This window comes from Varroa jacobsoni, unplaced genomic scaffold, assembly GCF_002532875.2.
Source record: "Varroa jacobsoni isolate VJ856 unplaced genomic scaffold, vjacob_1.0 contig00626, whole genome shotgun sequence".
Lineage (NCBI taxonomy): Eukaryota > Metazoa > Arthropoda > Arachnida > Mesostigmata > Varroidae > Varroa > Varroa jacobsoni.
In genome coordinates, this window is record NW_019214501.1 from 36,785 (window position 1) to 57,721 (window position 20,937).

Genomic DNA, 20,937 nt, shown 5'->3' on the forward strand with positions numbered 1-20,937 from the left:
GGCCAATAGTAATTATTAATAATGTGCTCATCGTCAATCAAACGTAGATCAGGTAAAGGAGGTGTGGCATTTGACAGTTATTGATGCAAAACTCAAAACGGAAGTAAATTAGACTTAAATCTCAATAATAATAATAGTAGCAGTACAATAAAAAGCAACTACAGCGTATCATCTTGCCAGATGTGGTTTCCAATTTAAATTAAGTTCTATATCATTCATTAAGTTAGTTCAATTTAAGTTCAATTTATCTCTCATTTACCAAACCTATCAAATTATCTATCTTTGAAATAACATTATGTACAGGTCGACATCTTTGAGTAATTGAGAATCTTCTGGCGAAATGAGCGTTCTGAAGATGCGTCAAACCACAAATCCAACTTTCTTCCAATTTTTATGAAGCATTGTCCAAATATGAAAACCATTTGCGACATAGAATTTGTTCATAAGGCTCAACTGAGTAATATATATATATATATATATATATATATATATATATATATATATATATATTAGGAGCTCTTTACGGTTTTCGCTCTAGCATAGGATTAAGCTAACATAAACGTAGATAGTTTTACTTTCCAGGGCTCATAAAGGGATATGCAGGCGTTAATCTAAATACAGCTTGCTGGTTTAAGCCGTAAACGAGCATATTTGAACACCTACCTTGAAAACTTAGTTTCCTTGGTCTAAGTTAGGTACTGGAACAACTACTTGACATTCGAGATAAAAAAGAAGTTTCAGAAATGGATTAAATCCAACCAATTTATTATCACCGGGTGCTTGATTGCTTCAGAATAATAAATTGACACTTTACGTATGGAGAAGAAAACTTTAGAAATAGAATAGTTCCGAGCCGGAAGGTTCTAAAATTACGCACATGTCTACCTGAACAGATTATCCTTTGGTGGTCTATTTAATAGTGAGGACTATAAAAATTTGCCTGGCAGCTTCGATTGGGATTCGCATAGTAGAACTTACGAACCGCTCCTGCAACTACTACATTTATGCTGCCACTATTCTTAGGTTGTGATGCTAATATGTGTATGCTATACTTGTAATCTTTTTTAAGACAGAATTTTTTAAAAACCAAATTAACATAGACACTTAGTGCAGTGTCGAACTCAATCTCGGCAGATGGACTTGGTTCCGTAGAAGCGGTAGATGTCTATGGATCAATTGCCGTGGCGTTACATTCCAATATTTGTAAACTTGTCTGCTTTGTTTACAACCCCAGGGGAATGAACCTGATTCTCTGCTGCCGCCCGAGGCACCCTTTTTCCTTCAGAACTTCTTTGGCTGTGTTCGCTCCGAGTTCCCACTTCCCAGTGATAGAGTGCATGAATGAACTGCACAAATTCTCATAGTTTTATCGTAAGCTACTGGGAAAGGGATTTTGTTATGAAGAAAGCATACTTCTTGTTTTGCTCGGTCAAGACCTCGTTTTTGGCTGTTATCCTCGCAGCCTCCACAGTGAGGTAGGTTAGTTACGTGTCGACAGAGTCATCTTTGCATTTTGGTCGCAGTGGACACATATGCTGGATTCGTAGCCGTTTCAATATGGAGTCCCTTGTCCAGTTGTGCGTTTTCTAGCACACTTCACCACGAAAATCTGCATGGCCAACTGTTAATAAACTTAATATAGCCAAACGGTATCTTTATAGAGTATGTCGACTGAAGGACACTGTGGGAATCTTTAGAATCAATACTAACGGTACTACAAGTCTTGTATATTTAAAATAGTGACGAAATTTATCAAAAAAAATATTTATAGAATGATTACATTACAGTCGATTATTGATATTATTATTTCACCAGCTTGGTGTAGACAAATCTTAATCGATGTACCTATTTATTTATTGTTGTTTGCCAGCACAGTACGAAACATGAACTGATAATTTTAACAGCCAGCCTTACAGCTGACGTACGTAGCACCTTTGAACGGCTTAAATTTTTCCGACCCGAAGCTATTATAAATTCTGATTTAATGAAATAGTTACTTCTCTAATAAAAAACAATTTACTAGACTTATTCTTTATCGATAGACATCTTTATCTCGTTTTATGATTGTGATATTCTATTTTCAATCAACGTTTAAATGTTTAACCCAATTTTCTCAAATACACGTAGGCTAACATTTTTATGCCATAACACGAGAAGCTCACAAAGTGCCACACGCCAGGAAACGTGCCGCTTTCACTTTAGTAGACAAGCACATAGAGAACATCTGTGGTAAATAACGAAGCGTTTGGAGGTCTCTTCATTTGTTTGAGGCGATAGTGTACGAACAGCGGTTCTTGGAAGTCAATTTTTGCTCTAAACATACAAAAGGAACAACATGACAAACTTATAAAGTTCATCGTTCGCATTTGAAATATTTTATCGTATTTTATGCCGGATAAATAGAGGAGGGTGTAGTCGGGGTACCGTTTTTTGCATACATCGTATTTTTTGCGAACTATCCCAGTTATTTGAATTATCCCAGCTCACTGGTCTCACCATAAAACTATGAGTAGATGTCTCTTGGCTCCGAGGTTTTAAAAAATACCCACAACACATAAATACCGTACATATTTGTCACATTTGAACATAAAACGTAACATTTAGATTTCGTTTTCTCGAACTACAATAAATACATCATTTTTTTGTAAAGCACGTTAGAATGGACGTACTGATATTTTGGCGCTCTTGAAAAACAAAAACATTTATTCTGTCTTCCTTACCCAAACTTTTTCAAGGTAAAACTTGTGGCAGATAAAACACCGGTGTATATACAGTCGTTCTGCATAGATACAAGCCAGGACACGTTAGTTTTCTTTAGACATTCTTAAAGTACAGAAGTTTAGTTCACCTGCTCTTTATGCCGGTTGCATGAAATATTTATTTTTCATTTATTGAAAAAATTAATTTTAGTATTGGAAATAATGTTTTCGATCCCATGTCAATTCATCACCGGAGTATTATTTTCGTAAGCAGCAGAAATACTACTGATATAAACAAATTGATGCGAGAAATTTTAAGGTTGCATGCATAACAGTTAGAGCAAACAGAATCTCTAGCAAAACACTTTGGTTAAAGGGGGAATGGAAACAAAAAAATTTTTATTGACACAGGTAAGGCAACTAGCCACCTCAATGACTTTTGTATTATTAACTTTCTTATGCGTCATTGCGCTCTCTATAACTGCCCGAACACGCTGTCTCTTCCAGTAGTGATAGGCCGTTGAACCACCGAAAAAATAATAACGTTTCTTGGCTTTAGCTTACCCTCGAGCCTTTACCCTCTGTCTCACTAATACTTGGCCAGCTACGGTTACTAGCAACGAACGAACACAGAGAGTTCAAGCCATAGCTCCTCTTCTTGCTATCTTCAACGATAGAGAGATGACAGCAGCTGCAATAGAAGCCGTAGGAACACCAGCGGCGAACACTCGACATGATCTTCCGCATCGTAGACGGTTCTTGGGGACATAATGGGGTCAAAGCTGTCATGGGATAGCGACCCGACTGGGATAGACACCGTCGACACCCAAAAGAATCTTCCTCGTGTAGCCTTCCTGGTAAGCAGACGGACAGCGAAAACTTCTGTATAAATAGTAAGAAATAATAATTTTGTCATCGGAGAAGGCTAGAACTGTTGTTGCTGGTAGCCGTGATACTTTCTATTCGTACGCACTAGCGATATCCCGCAGAGATTCTGCCCCAAACGGTGCCCCCATTACTCTTATCCCTGTTGCGTTGCAGCCACATGCGTGTCATTGCTATATAATGCTCCCCATAATATGTGCATGTGCATCACTTCTTCTGGAATTTAGGGCCTGGGCCTTGTCCGGTTTTGGGTGTCCAGTTAGGCTGCATTGTGATGCATCAAGCGGATGTCACTTACTTCGTTTGAATAGAATGACCAGGACAACGCCCACGTCCGATGTTGACGAACTGGACAAGGCAATCACTGTGATAGCAAAGTACGACGATGACAACAATAGCACATTAACATTACCAATAAGCACAGTCAAGCACAGGCCATGGCCGCTGTTGTTGATGGCCCAGAAAGCGTGAGATAACAGTCTGTTTTTACCGATATCGTAACTTGCCGGGGGCCACACTGAAGCAGGAGACCTGGCTACATAAGAGGAATCAAAGCTGGCGGTTAACAGTATAATGGCCACGTGAAAAGGCCTATCTGACACGGCTGGGAGGTTAGGAGGTGGCAGAGCGACATGAAGGACCGAATGCTCATAGATGAGACTGATGAGGAGCGGGCCAAGCGATTCCCCTGAAGTCATAGAACGAGTGGCTTCCGGCGATCGGCGTAACACGAAAATATGGGTCACTAGTAAGTTGAAGTTTCCGAAAAAGGTCAATAGGATCTGCTGTGGCTAGCCAACACTTAGCGGCACGGCAGCGTAAGTAAAAAGTATTGCCTGCCTTGGATCTTCTTCAGCAGGCGCTGCTATGTTTTGCTACGGCTGTGCATACGTTAGTAAGGTATCATATCTGGAGTATTTGAATTATAAGTTTTCGCCTCCGACGTTTCTTGTAATTAAGGTAAATAATTATGATAATGACATGAATTTACGTACATCGTGATTAGGTCGACATGAAGCAACGACCTAAATGCAGACTGACACACAGTGAAAAAAACGTTGACAGTAATTCGTGGTGAAATGACGTTACCTTAGCCTCCTGAGTTTGTCAGCTCAAGTCGTATATTAAGAGTGATTAGAAATCTTGCACTGCTACTATATATGCGGGTCTTAAATATATTTACTCATGTTCTGTTTAAAGTTTCTTTTACTTGTCACACGTTTAGAGGTATATTTTGCTTGGTTGCATCCGGCAGTTGCTGTTAGCCTTAAAGGATTAACTTTTTAGGCAGACACCGAGGGATGAAACACATGAACTTTGGTGACCTGTACTTGTGATGATAACACCCATAACATCAATATATGAATACACAAACGACGCTGGAAGAAATCGTCCACTTCGAGTTTACTCCACCACAGAAGTTTGAGCGATGAACTTTTCGCACACAAAAACAATTAACTTTTTCTAAGTGCTTCACCAAATTGTTTACAACAAACGGACCGTTCTTATACGAGCAAGCCTAGCAATTTTTTTTCTACGACAATCTTCAAAATAAGAGCCTTTTCGAGCATACTATATGCGAACATAATGCAGGAAATATTGGTTCTTTTTCTTTTCTTTTAGTCATTTAGAATGTTACCTGAAACGGTCAGTTTATCCGAACTGTTCTAACACCTTTCGTTTTATTTGGGCCGACCAATAGCATTAGGCGCCAGAGGAAAACCACGCCTACAAAATGCTTCGCCCTAGAGTTCAACGCGTTATTAGAAATGGCGTTTTGCAGCCCTTTACCACCCCTGTTTCAGTTGATAAGCGTCGAAAAGTCTCCATCGTGACCGTCCACCGAAGTCTTTACTTTTACTCGTAACTCTCTCTGTCGCTTCTGACGGCAATAGAAAATATCCCAGGAACCTTAGTCACTCTTGATTTCATTCTCGGTAGCGTTGGAGAATATAGAAAAGGTAATGTGGTTGAAAAAGTACAGCTGCATGGACTTCTATCGTACAAAAATCGTATTTGGATGTGTTCTGCAAGCTATCCACCACCTACACATTTTATAAATTGTTCAGTAGCTATTAATTTGCAGCTGAAATGTATAAGGCAGATGAAAATCCGCGGAACTTTGCCAATGGCTAGTAGCAGCGGCGAACAGGGCTGGTATAAACAAGGTTCACAGAATTTCAATTGTATGGCCTTTCTCTATCGGCCTTTATTGCAGTTTTGTCTATGAGAACCCATCTCAAATACACAACTGTTTTGCGTCGGAATCAAAATATGTGATTTCCTTTACGCTCCAGTGCCGCACTACACAAACATGTTTTACATCTAGTTAATAACGGTTCTGACATACACTATCGCAAAAAGTCTATAAAATGTTAAATTTAGCCGTACCACACGAAAAAACCTGATCATTAATAAACTATCCAGGAGTTTTTAAATCGAGCCTCAATTGAAACGCCGGTGTGTTTTTTTCTTAGCACTCGTAACCCAAATCTCCTTTACGGATAGACTTTTAAACATGCCTTGATGATCAATACGCGAAGTTTTTAAAGATAAAACTGAGCTGCAAGTTACCTTATCTGATATTGTTGTTAACTTGGACACAACTTGAAACGTCACTAAACATTTTAGAGCTAATCTAGGCACAGGCGTCTTATACTAAGGCGGCTAGTTTGTTAGAACGGTACAGCAGTAGCTGCACGTAGGGTCCTATTCAATACAGTGCCTAAATGACTTGAAGTCGGTAGTAGATCCTTCCGCTTTAAGGTGCGTGAGGAGTCCTGAGCTAGCTCCTTTAGTATCTTTTTTCTGATACACTGTCTCTTGCTCTCAAATTTTTCTTTTACCGCAAAGTATGAGGACCTTCAAAGAACGTGAAGAAATCTTAAGGGTTTCAATGTTGTCCTAATGAAATAAGCATGTGAGGACAAGGACATTCAATGATAATGAAACTCGTTTAAGGCCACTCAATTGGCCGATCATCGTCGTCTTCTTTTGTTTTCTCAATAGCGATAGTTAAAGATCAACAATAGATATGTATTTAGCCTCAGAGCTTTCTCATGGTTATTAATTGCTAAAATGGTGAAATATGGATTTCAGGCACGCGTACAGCTCGTAAGTAAATACCGTGCAAAATGTTTGTGTTCCAGTTATACTAACGAACAAAATAATAGCTGCTCTCGGAACACTCAGATGCCAAAAGTGCCGTTAGCTTATCGGTTAGATTCAATTGCTGATTTCGTCTAAAGTTCACCTTAGGAACGGTATAAGTTAGGGACCGACATAACTGAAACTTCACAACTAGAAAACCTTCAGAACCTAGCCGTTCATTCGACTTCTCGGTTTTTCTAGCATTCTATTAAGAAATTGCACCAAAAGTATACACGGTATGCAATTACAAGCTATTAGTTTTTGAAAGCAGCACTGGGAAAACAATCTAGTGTGTGCACCGGATTATCGAACGCGCGTTCGCTTGAATGGATATCTCCATTTTAACGTTTTCCCTTCTTGTTTTGTACTCGTTGGACAGCACTAGTGATATGAAGCTCTCCACTGCATTTGTATGAAATAAAAAAAAAGTAAGGAAGCGTTCGACTGGCACCTTCTGCACTTAGTTGGCCTTAAAGCAAACATCGAAGGTCCTATTGTAATTAGGCCAAGCGAAGATATAGGAAAGGTCACGGTATTTAAACTCAAATTTCGCTTCTTAGAAAAAAGTCCATGGGAGACAAAACGCGGCTAATTTTTCTCAAATGTGGCACTCGATCCGTTTGATTTAGTCTTTGAAACAATTTCACCCACGCGTTTCTACATCAGATTAGTTAATTGAATGTCAAGAAAAATAACAGTATCATTGCAGAGTATTGATAAGTATAAAGAAGCGCCCAATATGATCGGTTTATATGAAAAAAACTCAACCTTTCTTAGTTACATTGAAGGCGCGATGGCTTCGTTTAAATAGTTACAGAAAAAGGTGTTTGTGAAACCACTTGTATTTTACAAACCCGAGAGGAAAATTACTGTTTTTACTGAATTTTACTGCCTGCCCAAGTAAATTGAATGTCACTTCCGCGTCATTAGGCAGCGCGATAATTGACCGGTTTCTACTTATAGCGTACAAACAGTTGAGAAAAAATATAACATGAATGAGGGCAGAAATTATATTCCCTCATACAGCCATAATTAATTATATAAATTGAAAAACCCGCTAGTCATCCTGTCGCAGACTCAAAACTTACTGTGCATAGAATATTCGCTTTAAAAAGTTCCAATTGTAACAAGCATGCTCAATTAACGATCCTAGCTGATCTTCTAATCCTTTTGTATCGCAGTCTGCCCAGTATCACGGGTGAATACCGCCTGAATATGGCTTAACTACTTGCTCAACATCCTTCTTAGACAGCGAAGTAAGAAGCAACGAATACAGATGCTTCTCATGACCCCAGAACATAGGCAAAAGTTCAACTCCCCATAAAGACGTCGAAGAGCCTAGGAGAGCTGAAGTCATTCGGAAGGATTGGCCTTAAAAGGGGTTTAGAATAGGTGGCGTGATATTCGGAGGACAATCGAGACGGAAATTTTCAATTGTTTAGAGATCCAGGGTGCACATGCGGTGCTGCCATTGAAACAGAGCTTTAGTGAACCGAATTTAGTTGCTGCCGCAAATTCATGCGTTCAGCGTGTATCAATAGCTGGAAAAATAGAATAGACCGCCAGATCAAAGCTGGGCCATCGTGGAGGCTTGGCCTGACAACAGTGCTGGCCTTAGATACAAAGATGTTTTACATTTTCCCGCCTGTTAGCTTCTACCTCTAAGGTATTCAACTGGTGGAATGGAAAACGAGTGCTGCCCCGCGCTTGAACGTGGCATCACTTTGAACGGAACTTGAGTGCAGATTCCACAATAATGACTATTGAAACGGTGTTGGGTAGGCGGTGCTAGAGACAAAAGGTGCTTGAGTTAAAACATGTATGAAGATTAGGCCAAAACCTCACTACACACGACCTATAGGAACACGCTCAACTTAAATTTCGCCGAAAAATTAAAAATACGTTTGCTCTTACGGACAAACTTAAATATGTCCGTGCTAGTTCTATTTATCCGCGTATAGGATCTGCAGAAAGTGACACACAAGTTTACTGTGTACATTAAACTTTCTACAATATCGTTTTTTCTATTCAGTTCCTGTTTTAGTTGGACAGCTACAAAACAAATTAAACTGTTTTTGACAGTAAAATAAAAAAATACATACGTTTTCTGCCAAGCTAAAATGATTGTATGTTACAATGCATAGGGATAAGGATCAATTGTTGCTACGCGTTAATATTGCTTGCGGAGTCAAGTATCGTGTATTAAGGACCAATAGGTCTCCGGTTCTAATCTGGTCGAACACATGCAAAGCGATGACACCTTGTACTTGTAAATTTGTTAATAAGGTATATCATTATATATATTTTTTTAACTATGAGTCAGACAGGTAAAACACGCATTGTTTAATGATTAGACGACGTATATATTCGCCCTAGGGGCTTGTCCGTCGGGGAGAGACTCTATTGACTTTGGAGTATCTGTCATAGTTGTAGGCTCATGGGCGCCAGAGTATTCATTCCTAATATTAGGCGTTGATAACGTTATGTACCACAATTAAGCGTCTCAAGTATTGTATTTATATTTGTTACTTCTGTATCCACAAGTTACGGCATCGAATTTGTTATAATCGGGTTTCATATCGTAGCCTTTTTTTACTTGTATTTTCATCGGGAAGCGCCAATATGGCCCATACGTTTGAATCCATTTTAAGGAATCACCGGCAAAAAATTCTAGCGCCTCCATCGAATAGTGGTTTTTTTCTATGAAAGAAGGCCTTGTAGATCGTCGTGCCTGAATGCCCCCAAAAAGACAATCTTCTGTTACAACGAAACATCTAAAGAGTAACTCACGTGTACACACCATCAGTGTACATGTAGCAAAAACTATTTCCCGTAACGGGAAACAATTTTTGCTGATATCGCAGCTGATCCTTCTCCTCCAATGAAAACAACAACAAGAGCAACAATGCGATATACGAATAAGCCGCACTCCAAATCAGGAGCTGTTACCGGCGGGGCGCGAGATCACGAAAAATCATCCTCATCGAGCCTTCAGGCTTTACGCGTACGTAAAACGCGCTTCTGCGTACGCATTGTGAGCAGAACGTATGATTAGGCGAATAAAAGCACAAATGAGACATCGGTCTATTCATTTCTGGACTTGTAAATTTGATGCTTAAGCTCTTCTACATCGGTTAACTGATCCTGGTAATCCATATAACCTTATACTGGTATAGTGCCTTTGTTCGGTGGTACAAAGTTAGTTCAATATGTTAGCTTTTTGCAGAGGTTGTAATCTCGATAACTACTTAAAGAAGGATAAGTTGAACTATTTAGATTTTTATTAAACAGCGAAATATAAAATTGTTCTTGTCGATTGTTTCTTATTTAGATTTACAGGTGGGTTAGCGTCTAGTTCGTCGTTTGGCTGTTTCAATTATCCAGTACAAGGAGCTTAAACCATTCTTATTTAACTTACTAGAAAATAACTTTTAACTATTCATATTGACACGGCAAACAGAATTAAAGTTCTTGAATGATGGCTTTACACAATCTTAAGTATATAAATATTTTTATGTATTTTAAAGAGGCTGACCGCAAAAAAACGCTAATGCGCCATTGGTAATTGGGTAGAAGAGATTTGCCAACACTTGAAATGCGTGCCCAATCCTAGGTTGGGCGATGAAGCTTTGGAGCTTCTCTAGTATCACCTCAAGACGTCCTTCATCGCCGGCATCCATTCCAGTAGCCTGCTTAAGCAGTTCTGAATATTTTCAAGATCGTTGCTTAGCATGACCGCGGGGTTTTGATTGGTGCTGGGATTCTTGACGTATAACACGTTTTCCGTTATCCATCGCCTTTTATAGGCATTCCTCTGTCTACCATTCGGGGCACGCGCCTGGTAGGGATCCAGTAACCCCTGCTTTTTGCGCCATTGGGGTTTCGTGTCTCATTCACTGGTTGGGGCCCTCCGGAAAATATGTATATTATTCATCCAAAATGCCCGCAATATCTGTGCCATTTGGATATATGTGGGGTAGATAATTTTCCTTTCTGGCTTTATCGCTATTATCGCTTACGTTTACGATGCAAGATGTAACTACTCACGGTGAAAAACAGTTCGAACAATTCATGAATCAAAAGCTATATCACTTAATTTCTTGCCGCATATTAAGGGCGTGTGACAACACGCTTTCGAAAGACCGCTTTGACTCCATCAAACATGCATTTCAGTCTATACGGTCCTCTCGAAATGGACTAGCCAGAGGCCATGTTGGGCAGTCTTCTGTAACGGTTACAATCTTGCGCATAGAGCCCTTAATCGAATACTGCTCTTAATACGATTGATACCTACGCGCGGTTTTGTCCTTCAGTATCCTTACTATGAATTTTACACATACGAGAGACTATACCAGTGAGGTTTTGTTCTTCGCCGATATATACCATATAGATAGCAGTCACTGGCGATTAGTTGATGAAATCGTTCTCGTTTGGTAAACCATTTCCAGTCATCATAATCTATGCCATCATAGCAGCTTGTTTAGCAAATTCTGTAGCCTACCGCCACTCCCTTTATCTTAAGATGAGTGATGAGTATAGGTCACGCACAGCTGTGGAGCTCAAGAGCTCGACTCAATGTGGCTTTGGGATCTACTCGCGTGTCTATTGTGGGGGAGCATAAAGCTCACGTATGATTACAGCGTGATCAATCCTTTATCTCTGCGTCTCCGGGGGACAAGATGCCTGGAACTGCGCTAGCAGGCATCTGGAATGTCCAATGTCACATACGTCAGATTAAGAACTGTCCAACAATGTTGGCGCAAAAAATTGCGGAAAATACAACTCAGAGTTTTGCGAAGCGATGCCAATTTTTAGCTTATCATCGCAAAGCCTATGTTTCGAATTAAAGGACGCATTTGTCCCTGTAAAGCTACAGCGAAGAAACACAAAACACAGACTTCATCCCAAACTCTAGCCTGTAGTCTCAGCGCCCTTGTTGTTACCTGAGAAACCAGCTGTAGTGCCTGGGTGGATACTCTGACCACGAGGATTACAAAGGAGTGAAGGTAACAGTAAAATGTAAACATCAGGACTCATAAAGCACTCTATGTTTATGTGTAGTAGGGCACAGAAGCACAAAGCCTTGTCCCGGCGAAACAGATCGCAGAAGATAAGCATATCGTCCGTCCAGCCAAGCAGTATTTAGTCTGGCTCTACGCTGATGGCGTAGGTCAACGGCTATTGGAGTGACTATGTCGGTGTGACCATATGCGTATTGTTGAACTATAGCCAATGACAAAAAGTAAAGGAAACGGTTTGCGCATGGCCATTAAAGTGTCAGAAGTCAAAGCCGAGTGAAGATAACCCTTTGCACTTTGCTGAGGATAACTCAACACTTTGTTGCGAAACAGAACAAGTTGCGGATGTCTGCAAGAGAAGCTTGAGATGTTTGCTTTAAAAGTTAGAGGCCCATGGACACAAAAAACTAGACTCAAAATATAAAGGTAAGTTGCAGCCAAATTCGGAATATAACACAGGCCGGCAGTATCAGTTCACCAGAAGTACTTAGCTATATAGTGGTATCGCATTGTTCATTGTTTGTTACACCGGGAAACAGAAAAATCACCATTGACTTAATAGATTAACGTGTCAAAATAAGACCTTTTAGTACAATTTGATACAGGTCAATCGCAAATGTATGTATGTTTCAGTTAACCGAATCATCAAAGGTAGATCTACCGGCCATTAATGTTATTGCACTATCAATTAAAAACAAATTTATTATACGAGAAAGTCGCACCGCGTAACTAATAAACGGTTCGTAAATCCTAATTACGTACAAACTTATATCCTTATCAATCATTTAGCAGACGCGTATATTTTGCAATCTGTAGCAAAAACATACAGCTACATCAACTATAGCTAAGATTGGCGGTATCAGATCTACGAAGTAAAACCTTTCCGCAGTAGCGGACGTCAGACTTAAAACACCCACTTAACTGATAGCGTATCATTCAAGAAATTTACGTGGCTTATGGCCATTTTGTGATTTTAGCGCTTTTTCAGGAAACTCTGTGTAAGTATACGTCAGTCAATGGGAACAAGCAGAAGTCTTTATCGACACTGCATTTAAGACAAACTTTATGGAGTTATTAGCAACTTACTCCGAATTAACTTATCGTAAGAAGATTACTATTTTATATCGATTTACTATAAAATACAACACGACCCAATTTAAGGATAATTTAATTTAGAGTTTCGCATTCATTAAAACGCACAGATCACAATGAAACTTGTTGTAAATATTGATTAATTTGATAAATACATTTTATAAAGCTGGCATAGTTATAGATTAATCTAAGCTTATACAGATAGGCTCTGAAGTTGGGCTAACGAATTGACTTACTGACCCAATTTCACTACATGGACCGACGTGATCTCTGCTACTCCCAATCAATCTTCGAGTGTTCACAAACGGAATTTTTGTCTGGCTTATGGTACTCGTATGTCTTGCAAATCAGACGATGAAACCTATGGGATTGTAAACCTAGTGATAATACGTCTATTTGACCTATTCATCCGCTTCCAATTGTTGTCAGTCGTAAAGTCAGTACGCGTTGTAAAAAATGACAGGTCCTATGTTCTCCTGTTAACTTTCTGGCTGTCGACGACTAAGCTATGAGTTAATGAGGTTTTTAGAAGATAAGACGTTCGGCGGATTTTTTCTAGGAACGATGGTGGATCGCGTGAAAGCCAAATATCAGTTTTCAGAACGCCGGTTTGACTCTGTCAAGGTTTTCTGAATGATCTAAATCTGTAGGTAGCTGCTAACGCAATCTTGGGAGCGAATCATTTGTGATCCGTGTTCACTCTGCTGGTTTCAGCGGCCATTGAATCGTGGAAGCCGCAACCAATATTTTTCTGACTGTTTCTTCGATGTGTATAACAAATCGTTGTGGTTAAACCGAGGTACGTAAAGGAATCAAGTCTTTCGAGAACTCCCTCGTCTAGGGGAAACGGGTCACTCTCGCGAAGCGTTCCTACCTGAACTTCGTAGCTACTGTCTTTCCCTCATTAATTTAGATGCCAACGTCCATGACGTTGCCGTTCAGTATTTGTATTGTCTGCCGCGGATCAAATCGGCTCCCGCGTTAGCCTACGATTCAGGTTCACAGAGGGATGTGTGAGCGTAGGTCATCAAAAGAGGAACAAATGGGGATTTAGATTGTCCCCAACGCCAAATTTGTTTGTCTGTTTCACCTCGTGTTCCTTGGCGACCTCATCGTCCACCATTACCGGGTTTCTCTGTGGAATATCTTTCATCAGTCCTAACATGTTGAGCTGCTCTCCCTGCTGTACCAGCTTTGTCAACGCAATGCTTCTGAAGTGGAACGCAGCTTTAAAATTGACAACGGCAGTGTAGACGAAATACCTTAAGTGCTTCAAGATTTTTTTATATCTTCGATCAGAGTTTTAAAGGCTGCCATCATTGATTTAGCAACGCGAGATCTGCGCTTGGTAGAGACACTACGTTTATAGTTATAAATTATGAATCCATCGATCGTTTATTTGAAGTTATAAGTTAGCTATGGGTATTATATGAGAACGACGATGCTTATTTCTACATTGAGATGCATTTACGATATGAGTCGCTAGGCGCGGCGTGGTACCTTTGAGTGCATTGCCATAATGCCCATTAGGATGTGGCAACTGCTAATTAAAATTTCAACGTTGGCAGATTCTTACTACGGTGTATGATGTTTCACAGGCAGTTAAAATGATTAAGGTCCGCCTAAAATACTGCTCAGTGACTTAAGTATTAAAAGTTAACAAAAAGCATTCGGCGATTTTGTGTCGGTAGCTGGTTGCAGCTAAGTATAGAAGGTCAGGAACAATATGCGGAGTAAATAGTTTTTAACAGTATGACTTGCCGTAATATACAAACATCTTGGTCATGTCCGTGTTTTCAAACTCTAAGGCTTTCCATGTCATTTTAACCCACTCAGGTATACAGTGTTTCGTTCCGCACATTAAAAAAAGAAAGAAATTTAAATCGCGAAGGTTTCCTCTATCTTAAGAAACAGACTGACTCGTAGGCCGATTCCGCTCAAATCTGGAGCATTGACCTTGGAACTCTGGAAATGGCGCTCTCGAAGAACTTTCTATATACATATATATATATATATATAAAAAGTAATAATTTTTTTGGAAATTATGATAGTTCGAAACTTTCGCCACCAATGCTCATATGCTAAGCACATCGGGCTGACAATGTTTGATATAGTTACAACGTCGATCGAGCACCCTATCGTGACCTAGCGCTTTTCCTCAACGACTAAGTAGTTTAAAAACTGCTCAAATATCATTTCTGTTTAAAGAACTTACAGGATTTCAAATGCTGTCTAAAGCATATGCTCCACTTGTCTGAAACTAAACCAGAACATTTCTGGCTAAATTAGACTACAGATGAAAAACTATTCTCTAATAAAACGCCCGTAAACATCATTTTCTCAGCGATGTGTACGCTATAGCCGAGAAACAAGTTTTCTGCAAACGGATGTGTCATATGTTCATAGCACCGCGATGCCAGAAGTATGGCGATCTGCAGTTACAGATAACTTAACTCGTCTGCATTATATTGCTGCTGCGACGTTCTAACAGTATATCACCTTCAGAAAATCTGCGTTTGTTTCGATTCATGCCTAGTAAGTTGCCCTGGATAAGCAAGCAGGTGATCAAAAATGGTCGATGTTAAGTTTCCGAAAATAAGCTTTTCGGTCTGATCTAATTAAGCTGCTATACCCTGTACGGCGCTCCTGAAAGGTTGCTTAAAGACTTCCCAGTCTGTTTACTAAAATTTAAGATACAGTCACTAATAATAAATGACAGTGTCATTTCTTCGGAAGATCTGCCTTGCTAGCAAAAATTATGTAACAGTCTATTTGTCCACATGTCAGCTGAGGTTTTCTTACTGCCTAGAGTATTATCTCATCGATTTATACACCCGTGCAGTTCCAAATAGAGATTTTTCTGATCCTTTGCAGGACTCCGATCCTAGCAACGGCCGGCTTTCCGCCAACTTTCGAACGCGCTGTACGGACAGGCTTTTTTACACGACATAGGGTATATGTCAGAGTATTGATATGGAAAATAATTAATAGCGCAAGTTACTTTTATAATAAAATAGTTCAACAATAAAACTTGTAAATACGAGCTGTTGCTGAGTTTGGTATATTAGGTTACCTGGAAATATTTAACAAACTTGACGTATGTAAGGTAACATAATTCTACTTCGATATATGTTAGATGCTTTCCGTTCCGGAAGCTTTTTGACAGCTGGGTTCTGATGAGTCTCATTGGCTTAATCTCGATCGAAGGTTCGTTTTTTTTTTTATTAATCCGAGCCGTGAAACACAGGGATGAGGTCGTCTGTTACCTTTGAATAATAATATTTGTGGAGGTCGCCGTCATGCTATACAACCATAAGCTCTTCAGGAATTGGAGATGATCGAATTTGATCGCTCCTGCCGTTGGAAGTTGACCCCACTTTCCCGTTTGACCCTCCTCTGGCGGACAGATTGACTGACGCGTATTCCTTTTGCGGTAACCACAGCTTCCCCGTCCGAACAATTGTCACTGGAGTACGACGCATGCGTATCAGTTCATCCTGCACTTGGCTCAAAAGGAACTAAACTTCTATTCTGTCCTGTACTAATAAGGTTGTTTACCTGTTTCATCTTCGGTGTTCTCCTTGCAGTTTCATAACAAATTTCTTGAGAAATCTTCTGTCGAGCCTACAAGGTGAGCACGGTCGAAGCTTTATTCTGCTCAAAAGTCTCAATGATCAGAGCTACCAATTTCCGTTCATAAGATCACAGATACTAGTAGTCGTAGAAAAGCAACGAACTCATCTAAATATTTACGGAAGTTTGCATGCTAATGGCTGGTAACATAAACGTTATTCAAATACTTTGATCCTGTAAATGGTTCCGGACCAGCTAATAGTTTCCGTTGAAGGCAGGCTGATAGCTTAACTCCATGCACAATGATTAACATATTAGCTCTTTTCAGAGAACTAAACGCTTTTCGCGCGAAGGCGTTTAAATACATTATAACACATGAGTCGTAACGCCAGTTGCCGCAAAGGGAAGCCTAGATTCATTTGAAATATGCACTTTGGTCCTCGTCAACGGCAGCTGGCTTCTGGGCGCGGGCATATTCTGATCCTGGAAAACATTGTAGCAACAATTTGTGAGGTGTCCACGTTACGAATATCTCGGAGATACCCTGTCAACTTGCCGAGGACGCTACAAAAGACTAAAAAAATATAACTTCAAGTTAAAAGAAAAAAAACGCTTTTCATTACAAAAATTCTTTATTTAGTAGTAACGATAATAGAAACATCCACAATGAAAGAGAGTTATACGAAGAACATTTGGCTGATCTCGTCCTAAGCAAGAACTCTTCCTACCTGAATCAGAAGCCTACAAGAGTTTCAGGTAGGTCCCGCACGAAACACCGCTAGGAAACCGAAAGCGCGATTGGAACGACCACAAGTCGGTATTACGGCTGCCCGATTTGATGTATCAAAGGGATCTATTAAAGGAACGCTGACTTCTAAAATCTTGGCAAGATTCACGATATTCTTGAGAAGAAGTTGTGCTTCAAGTCATATGTCAAATACTGCTTACGTTTTCATAGCTAAGGTTTGTTTTAGTATCCAGCTAGAGTAATGGGTGTTCGGGGGACCCAAGGCTCCCACGTGGTCACAGTTTCGGCGATAGTGGAAATCTGGACAGTTTAACGCGATGATTTCTATTTGATTCGTTACGGAGCTGCCCGGTACACGACGTATAAGGTTCGGATCCTGTTAACGAATGTATGTCCCAACGGAATTAGAACATGTTTACAAAATGACCAACAAACAGATGTTACAAACAAAGTGAAGCATGCCATGGATCTCTGCCCTGAGGGACATTTTAAGCTCAACTGCCTTCTTTGTTCGAAAACAGGGTGGTTTACAACAGCTACGTGACCACTACTACTCTAGCTCGAATGGCTACAGAATGTGAATATAAATAATTACGTCGTTGACTATCGTTATGAGAACTGTTATAAAAAAACAATGCTTTAAATAAAGCATCGTAGCAGCGTTAAGAGGCTGTCTATTAGATTCACCTACGGTTACCTGTAAGGAGGCAGAAGAGCGGTCGCTCGTTTTCGCACTTCCTTTTTGTCTCATCACCAATCGAACATGGCTTAGGCTTTTAGATGAAGTATCTGGGCATAGAAGGAGTAGCGGAATGTTACCCGTTCTACTTCGTTGATAAAAACGACTCTTACGCGCTTTTCAAAGATGACTCGTCGACCTCCGCTTATTTCTTCACAAATACTTGGTTGGCGGATCTTCGACTGGATTCAATCTTGAACCCATTCATCTATAACGGAACTATATTACTAGTAAAAAAAAAAAAACAACGATAAATCACATTGCTACAAAAAATCCATCGTAATATTAGCGCTGGGAAACAGGATCCGATGCTTACGGCTTGTACCCTTGTAAAACGAATTACTTTTGTTTCGAAGAGTACCTAGTTGGCAAATCAAGTTGGAAGATTAGGTACATCTGACAAAAGCCCGTTGGCATTACAGAGACTGTGGCCACGATGCCTCACGACCATTGGAATCTATGTAAAGTCTCCGATAAGCTTCTGTAGCAACTTCTCCGTTTAGACGAAACTACGTATATTCTAGAAACTGCTGACTTATCCGTTGTCGAGTATCACGACCACCCTTTTCTTCTGGGGTAAGTAGTTAATTTTTATAACTTCCTTTAAATAGTGAAGCCTGTCAACTTTAACGCTGAAGTCCTTTGCGTACGTCTGATATCCGCAATAATATCAGCGTGACGATGCGAACGCGATACGGAATTCGACAGTGTGTTCAACCTATCACTTCGCAGTCATTTGAAAGTAGCGAACTTAAAATAGGACCTATTATTAAAGTTCAACTGGGAGTGCTGTCGCGGTAACTACATCGATGATAACCAGTATCATGTAGGTTTCACAATAACAGGATATTTTCCTTTCTATTACACGACTCCAGATGGAGTGTAGGACACAGAGGCAGTACAACTTTATTTCTGAAGCTTAATCCGTTTATTATTATGGACTCGCTTTAATGCACCTGTATGAGAGGTTCCAGCTAAAATTTTCGGTTTTCGGAAATACTAACGAAAGTCCAACTTTCATCAATCCTTAAAAATTCGTACAAGGAAAACTAGGACATGAGTCAATTCGTTATACTGAAGTTGATATCAGCTATTCGCAAAGGACTAATCCGCGTATTTATATATATATATATATAGACACATATGTATACAAAATTTAAGTCACTTGATTCTTTTAGCGACGCTAAATGCAGTTCGATAGGAGCTGCTCGTTTGCTAAATCTGGACGCTCATCCTTGCCTTAATGTCTCTCAAGCTTTATAAGAGATCTACATATGCCGAATGTACCTAGAAAAGATGGAGTAGAAATTCTGTTTATGCAAGATTCAAAAAACGAAATGTATTGTCTCTGCCGTTTCCAGTGAATAAATTGTCATTTATATGTAAACTCCGAAACGCTATATAGCAACTGTATACGAGCAGAAAGGAAGGACATCAATATTTTTTAATGCCACGAAAAGTCTAATACCAACAAACTTAACGTTCAGTGGTTTTGTTGAGGGTAAGTTAGCTTTTTGTAAATTGCAACCTTCACTTTTACGAGCTCGCAAAACTTGCTGGGAAAAATGACAATTCTCATTTTTTTTTAGGCGTTAGATTTTAAGTGATTCTCCAAAAGCTTTACCCATTTTGAAGGTTTAATTACCTAGTGTCAGAACTTATAGCTAAATATGATGAAGATATGACACTGCGTGCTACTTTGATCGGTGCAGTACACGTCGGACGTTTGTTTGAGGTCTTCTAAATGGCGTTCTAATCTAAAATTGTCAAAAATGGTGTCTTAACCTATGTCACTGATTCTTCAGATGAACAACACATTTCTTGCCTTTCCTTTGACGAAGAACGTTCCTTTGGAACGAAAACGGTTTTTCTAAGGTCTGTTTTGTATCGTTGTGCAAATTTCGAAAGACTTTGTTACCTCGGAATTTGTCGCACGCTAGTTGAGATAATTGCCGAATAAGATCCGATATTGTCCAAGAGCTTCGTAACGGCGCAGCTTCTAGAGGACCAATCAGTGCAATGATTTCTTTCGGTATTTTCTATCCATGAATTTTCTAAACCTAATCAAATCAGACTAATAGTGAGCAAACGAAAAATACGCACCCTAGCTGCCGCGTACTTGCCAACTAAACGCTTTCTGTGCCACGGCAGCTCCTTGTCTCCAATCCCGTAAACCTTTTCGCTATTATAACCCATGGAGCTTACAATTGCTGATACGACTTTCAATAGGTGTCCAGTAGAGGTATTTTACAGCGGTGCTTACACGCTCAAGGCACGCCCGCCATTCAGAGGAGGTTTGCGTCGCTCTGAGACGCTGAATATTGAGCTAAAGTTATTTAGATCTGAAAAAAAACTGTTTGCCGATGTTCCCGGCTAAAGTCATTCTAAAAAAGAATCAGTGACAGTGTGCTGAAAGCTGTTCCTCCATATTAGGATCGGGTTCTACCCTCTCACTAAGTAACGCATCTGCGTCACGGTAGAGACCTGAGATTTCGCTGCCATCTGCGTAAGGTGCACTAGATAGCATTTAAACCCAGCCTCGATCTAGAATCCCTTCGAAGGACGAATTGTCCTATCCCATTTTCGAAAATCAGTAAACCGATTAGTTAGTCGGCGAGGTTTTTTTGTTGGCGCTAAAACGTCTCCAAGCCAATATTTTCCGCGGCATTCAGTCCATTCATATATGCTGCAATCATCGATGTTGGAAATACTCCTGTACAGCAAAATTTTTTCTAATATAAATATCACAGCCAATATGATCAAATTGTCAACAAACGAACTTTTCAATTCTCAGGCTGGTTTGATAGGCCTTATTACTCAAGCAGTTTTGACAACCAGTAGATAGAGGCCATTCACAACCCCAAAAAAGGTGACTGCCGAATTTTCGTGCTTATGATCTGCGTCCACCGAAAAATTTCTGCCAGCCAATACGAGCCATCTCGACGTTCTTTCGCACTCAGCCTGCCGGTGCAAAAACTTCCTGACATCTTCACAGACTTTGATCGCTGAGCTAATCACGCGGCGCTGCAAAAT

General features: G+C 39.9%; 1 protein-coding gene across 1 annotated transcript in view; it reads right to left on the reverse strand.

The window, feature by feature from the left end:
* Nucleotides 1-3,092: 3,092 nt before the first annotated feature.
* LOC111271442 (uncharacterized) overlaps nt 3,093-20,937 on the reverse strand; it is a 50,312-nt gene continuing 32,467 nt past the window's right edge. The window contains exon 4 of the mRNA XM_086972915.1: nt 3,093-3,553. The gene's annotated coding sequence lies outside the window, so the exon portion shown is untranslated. The remainder of the gene's footprint in view (nt 3,554-20,937) is intronic.